The 6,000-nt window shown below is 46.0% G+C and overlaps 1 long non-coding RNA gene across 2 annotated transcripts in view; it reads right to left on the bottom strand.

Moving 5' to 3' along the window:
- Positions 1 to 2,758: 2,758 nt before the first annotated feature.
- LOC125091059 (uncharacterized) overlaps positions 2,759 to 6,000 on the bottom strand; it is a 4,450-nt gene continuing 1,208 nt past the window's right edge. The window contains exons 2-3 of one of the 2 annotated variants that reach the window (XR_007124568.1): positions 4,196 to 5,625; positions 2,759 to 3,095 (exon numbers count right to left, since the gene is read on the bottom strand). This is a non-coding gene — a long non-coding RNA (uncharacterized LOC125091059). The remainder of the gene's footprint in view (positions 3,096 to 4,195; positions 5,626 to 6,000) is intronic. The other variant, XR_007124567.1, reaches the window with a different exon arrangement.

Raw genomic sequence — 6,000 nt, 5'->3', positions numbered from 1 at the left:
AGTGAAGAATCAGTGAGACAAAACATAAGCAAATCCCCAGGCATTCAAAACTTGAAAATACACTTCTCAGTATTTACTAGTCAAAGAAGAAAGGAAAACACCATATAACAAAACTGGGAGGATATGGCTACCGGAATACTTAGGGCAAAATTTATAACCTTAAATACGTATGTTAGAAATAAAGACCAGAAGTCAGTGAGCTGGGCAGTCAACTCAGGAAGTGGGGGGAGGGGGATGACAAAACAAAAATCCCAAAAAAGAATAAAGGAAACAATAAAATCGAGAACAAAGAAAAGAGTGGTCTCAAACGCAAAACTGGTTCTTTTAAAACCCTAATAAATCCTCAGGCGAAAGACATAAAAAGAGACAGTGCAGAAATAAAAACGATGGGGAGGAAATAGGACGTTGTACTATGAACCAATTCAGGATAGTAAATTTTAAATCTTACATGGAATAGGTAATATGTCTTTTTTTTTATTTAAATTCATTAAGCCAACTTATAGTACATCATTAGTTTCAGATGGAATAGGCAATATGCCTTAAAAATGTAATGTACCTGGGGCGCCTGGGTGGCTCAGTGGGTTAAAGCCTCTGCCTTCAGCTCAGGTCATGATCCCGGGGTCCTGGGATCGAGCCCCACATTGGGCTCTCTGCTCGGCAGGGAGTCTGCTTCCCTTCCTCTCTCTCTGCCTGCCTCTGCCTGTGTGATCCCTGTCTGTCAAATAAATAAATAAAATCTTAAAAAAAAAAAAAAAGTAACGTACCAGGGTGCCTGGGTGGCTCAGTTAGGTTAAGCCTCTGCCTTCAGCTCAGGTCATGATCTCAGGGTCCTGGGATTTAGTCCCGCATCAAGGTCTCGGCTCAGCAGAGAGCCTGCTTCCCCCTCTCTCTGCCTGCCTCTCTGCCTACTTGTGATCTCTGTCTGTCAAATAAATAAAATCTTAAAAAAAAATGATGAAAGAAATTAATGGCAACGTAAATAAACAGAAAGACATACCATGTTCACAAATCTGAAGACTTAAAATTGAGCTGGCCAAGATTTCCCAAATCAATCTGCAGGCTGAATGCAATGCCTACTGGAATCCTAACTGACTTCTCTCAAGAGAATGATGCACTGATCTGAAAATTCATGTGGGAACTCAAGAGACCCCAAATAGCCAAAACAATCTTTTTTTTTTTTTAAGATTTTATTTATTTATTTGACAGACGGAGATCATAAGTAGGCAGAGAAGCAGGCAGAGAGAGAGGAGGAAGCGGACTCCCTGCAGAGCAGAGAGCCTGATGCAAGGCTCGATCCCAGGACCCCGGGATCATGACCTGAGCTGAAGGCAGAGGCTTTAACCCACTGAGCCACCCAGGCGCCCCTAGCCAAAACAATCTTAAAAAAAAAAAAAAAGGGAACAGAACTGGACGACTCACACTTCTTTATTTTTTTTTTAAAGATTTTTTTTATTTATTTGACAGAGGGAAAGAGACCACAAGTAGGCAGAGAGGCAGGCAGAGAGAGAGGGAAGCAGGCCCCCCCGCTGAGCAGGGAACCCATGCGGGGCTTGATCCCAGGACCCCGGGATCACGACCCGAGCTGAAGGCAGAGGCCCAACCCACTGAGCCACCCAGGCGCCCAAACTTCTTTAAAACTCACGGCAAAGCAACAGGGATCAAGACAGTGAGTTTGCTATATAAGGCTAGACTCATAGACCAAGAAAACGGACTTGAGAGTCCACAAATAAACTTACATATTTACAGTCAAATTACTTTTTTAGTGGAGGTGTCTGGGCAGCTCAATCGGTTACGCACCTGCCTTTGGCTCAGGTCATGATCTCAGAGTCCTGGGATTGAGCCCCAGAATGAGCTCCTTGCTCTGCGGGGAGCCTGCTTCCCCCTCTCCCTCTGCCTGCTGTTCTACCTGCTTGTGCGCTAGCTCTCTCTCTCTGTTAGATAAATAAATAAAATCTTAAAAACAACAACAACAACAACTGAAACTATAAAACTCCAGAAGAAAACACAGGCATGAATCTTTGTGACTGGATTAGGCAGTGGTTTCTTAGAAATGACATTTAAAGCAGTTTAATAAAACAGACATAAATTGGACAGGATTAAAATTTAAAATTTTTATGCTTCAGATTGACACCATTTAAAAAAAGTGGAAAAAAAAAACAACAACCCATAGAATGGGGGAATAATTCTGCAAACCCTATGTCTGATAAGGGTCCTGTATCTAGACTATATAAAATAATCTCACAATTCAATAATAATAAGATAAACAACCCAATTTAAAAATGGGCAAAGGGGGATGCCTGGGTGGCTCAGTCGGTTGGGCCGCTGCCTTCAGCTCAGGTCATGATCCCGGGGTCCTGGGATCAAGTCCTGCATCGTGCTCCTTGTCCATTGGGGGGCCTGCTTCTCTCTCTGCCTCTGCCTGCCACTCTGCCTGCTTGTGCTCTCTGTGTGACAAATAAATAAATAAAATCTTTAAAAAAAAATGGGCAAAGGACCTGAATACACATTTCTCCACATAAGATCTATAAACAGCCAATAAGCACATGCAAAGATGTTCACAGCCATCAGGAAATGAGCATCGAAACCCCAACGAGATACCACTTCAGATCCATGAGATGGTTATAACCAAAAGCAGTTAACAACCCGTGTCGGAGAGGCCAGGGAGACACCGGACCCCTTACACGCTGCTGGTGGGAACCTAAGATGGCGCAGCCACTTAGGAAAACAGTCTGGAAATTCCTCAAAGAGTTAAACACAGAATTCCCAAAGGGTCTAGCGTTTCCACTTCTAGGTGCATACCCACGAGAAGGGAAAATGTGTCCACACAAAGAGGTGTACACAAATGCTCATGGCAGCATTGTTTCTAAGTGGCCAAAAATGGAAACAACCCCAATGTGCATCAGCTGAGGAACAGAGAAATTAAACGGGGTTTACTTAGACAATGAGATTTTTATTCGGCAATAAACAGAACAAGACACTGATAACACGCCACAGGTTGGAGGAACCCTGAAAACATCATGCTGAGTGAGAAGGCAGTCCCAAAGGACCACATATTCTAGGACTCCTTTTACACGGAATGTCCGTAGGGTGCAAACCTGTAAAGATAAAAGGTAGACTGGTTGGGTCCCAGCTCTGGGGAGCAGGTGGGGATTTGGAAGTTAAGACTAAGGGGAGCACTGCCCATTCTTTCAGGTAATGAAAATGTTCTGGCCCACCTGCGTGGCTCAGTGGGTTAAGTGTCCTACTTTTTTTTTAAGATTTTTTTTTTTTTTAATTTGAGAGACAGAGATCGCAAGTAGGCAGAGCAGCAGGCAGAGAGAGAGAGGAGGAAGCAGGTTCCCCGCCCAGTAGAGAGCCCGATGCCAGGCTGGATCCCACGACCCTGGGATCATGCACTGAGCCAAAGGCAGAGGCTTTAACCCACTGAGCCACCCAGGTGCCCCTAACTGTCCTACTCTTGATCTCAGTTCAGGTCTGGATCTCAGGACCCGGAGTTCAAGCCCCATGTTGGGCTCCACATTGGCTATGGAGCAAGAAAAGAGGGAAGGGCACTTAGGTGTTGGGTGTCTGCCTTCGGCTCAGGTCATGATCCCAGGGTCCTGGGATGGAGCCCAGCATCAGGTTCCCTGCTCACAGAAGCCTGCTTCACCCTCTCCTACTCCCCCTGCTTGTGTTCCCTCTCTTGCTGTGTTTCTCTCTGTCAAATAAATAATAAAATCTTTGGGGGAAAAAAAGAGGAAAGAAAGAGAGAGAGGGAGGAAGGGAGGGAGGGGGGGGTGGGAGGGAGGAAGGGAGGGAAAGAGGGAAGGGAGGAGAAAGGAAGGGAGGAAAGAAAGAAGAAAATGTGTTAAAATCGTGTTGTTGAGGACACCAGGGTGGCTCAGTAGGTTAAGTGTTTGCCTTCGGCTCAGGTTCTGATCTCAGGATCCTGGAATAGAGCCCCATATTGGGCTCCCCGCTCAGCGAGGAGTCTGCTTCTCCCTCTTCCTCTCCCTCTGCCCCTAATCCTGCTCATGCTCTCTCTCTCAAATAAATATAAAATCTTTAAAAGAAAAATTGTGTTGATGGTTGTACAGTTCTGTGATACTGCGAACCACTGTATCGTATACCTTAATGGGTGAATTGTATAGTACATGAATTATATCTCAATAATATTGTCAAAAATAACCCTAACAGAGCCCATGAGTGGTGCCACCATCGAATCCCAGGGTCTTTGGGTCCATGGAGGCTCAGCGGCTGCAGAAGCTCTTTGCGATGCCACCCAAGTTGACGGACCGGAGGAAATGGGATGATGAAGAAAGGCTTTTAATCTGATTTTCATCGGATTCCTGTCTCCGTAGAAGCAACCAGTATTTATTGAGCATCCCCTAAGAGACGAGCCCTGCTGCAGGTGGTGAGACTTTATCAGCAAGCACAAAACACAAGCTCCCTGCTCTCAGGACAGACAGACCTTAAATATGAAAACAACAGATGGTATCTTTGGTGAGATGGGACCTGAGGCATGCTGCTATTTCAAGTGGAGGGGCCAGGGAGGGCTTCCCTGAGCAGAAGCCTAAAGGAAGGGAAGGTGGGTGCCTTGTGGGTATTAGGGGAACAGCAGGTGCAGAGGCTCGAAGTTTGGGGCATTACACGTACAGACCAAAGAAACCAGTGAGGCTGGGCTGAGAGCTCTACGGGAGACAGGGAGGGGCTGTGAGGGGAGCGGACCACAGAAGGGGCTCTGGCTCCTATTCAGGACAGGAGGACAGGAGTGGAGACAGCGGTACGCCCTGATTTCAGTTTTCCAAGAAACACTGTAGCTGCTCCCTGGCAAACAGACCAGACCGAGGAGGCAGACTCGAAGAATCCTTCTTCTCCAAACATTCCCATCCTTTGTCTGATAAATTGAGATCTTTCTAAACAGCCCCCCCCCCAGTTATTTTGCCAAGTCCGCCTGCTCTTAGGGCCAGAGGGCTACAGTTTTGGTTACAGAGACATCATGAGCCTAGAAGGAGAACTCCACAAGTCAATTTCCACTTTTCTCATACTCTGATTCACTTGTTTGGAAAAGTCTCTGACCCAGAGTAACACGCTTGTAACAGAAACGCTACTGTAGCTCGACAAAGACACTTACTGAGAACAGGGAGAGGATCTGTACACAACTGCAGAGTATCCGTGCGTCTTTGCACAGAAACGGACTATTCAAATCACTGACCGTAATCGTGACATGAAAATGATTCAAACTGGGGTTGTTTTAGGTACGGTAACAATATCACACCAATCGATGTTTCAGAACTTAAAAAACAGCCTCATACTAAAAACTGATTATCACAATGACTATTAATTCTGTCTTATGCACAAAGAACTGACATTTGCCTGAGGTCACACCGCTAGGAGTGAGTGGCTTGGCCAGAATTAAACACAAGCAATTTGAAATGCAATGGGCAGGCCTCACCACTCACTACACAAAAGGTTCCCAGAGAAAGTGGCTTCTGGTTGGGCCTCATGGGGTTGGGGGTGGGGGTGGGGGACTCCCAGGAACTGTAAAGGCTAGGATATGCACTCTGCAGAAGGAGCTTTAGAACTTTCTAGGGCTAGTTTCCATCCTTTGGATCCCCGGCAGGAGGCAGGCTGTGTGCTGGAGACCTGAAAAGAGAAAGGGTTTTAGAAAGGGTTTTAGCTAGTCGTAGTGTGGCCTGAGACTGGCCCTGGGTGCTGGCTGGATAGAGAAGGGAGGATTAAGTCTGAATTAAGGGGATGAGCCCTGGATGGTCCCAGTACTGGGAGAGCCCCAGCCGTCAGCCTTTCTAGAAGTTTTCTGTCTTTTTATTTCATTAATGATAAATTACCCCCTTCCCCTTCATCATGTAGTACCTTATGGGAGATGACAGAAAACCCAATATGGGTTCCTGTCCCCCAGGATTTCACAGTGGGAGACTTTACAATAAAAAGTGTAAAGCCATTTAAGAATAAATATTAAGGTCTTGGGGCGCCTGGGTGGCTCAGTGGGTTAATGCCGCT

This window comes from Lutra lutra, chromosome 18 (genome assembly GCF_902655055.1).
Source record: "Lutra lutra chromosome 18, mLutLut1.2, whole genome shotgun sequence".
In the NCBI taxonomy this organism is placed as follows: Eukaryota; Metazoa; Chordata; class Mammalia; order Carnivora; family Mustelidae; genus Lutra; species Lutra lutra.
Note: the sequence above shows the minus strand (reverse complement) of the source record. Positions and strands in the feature narration are given on the sequence as shown.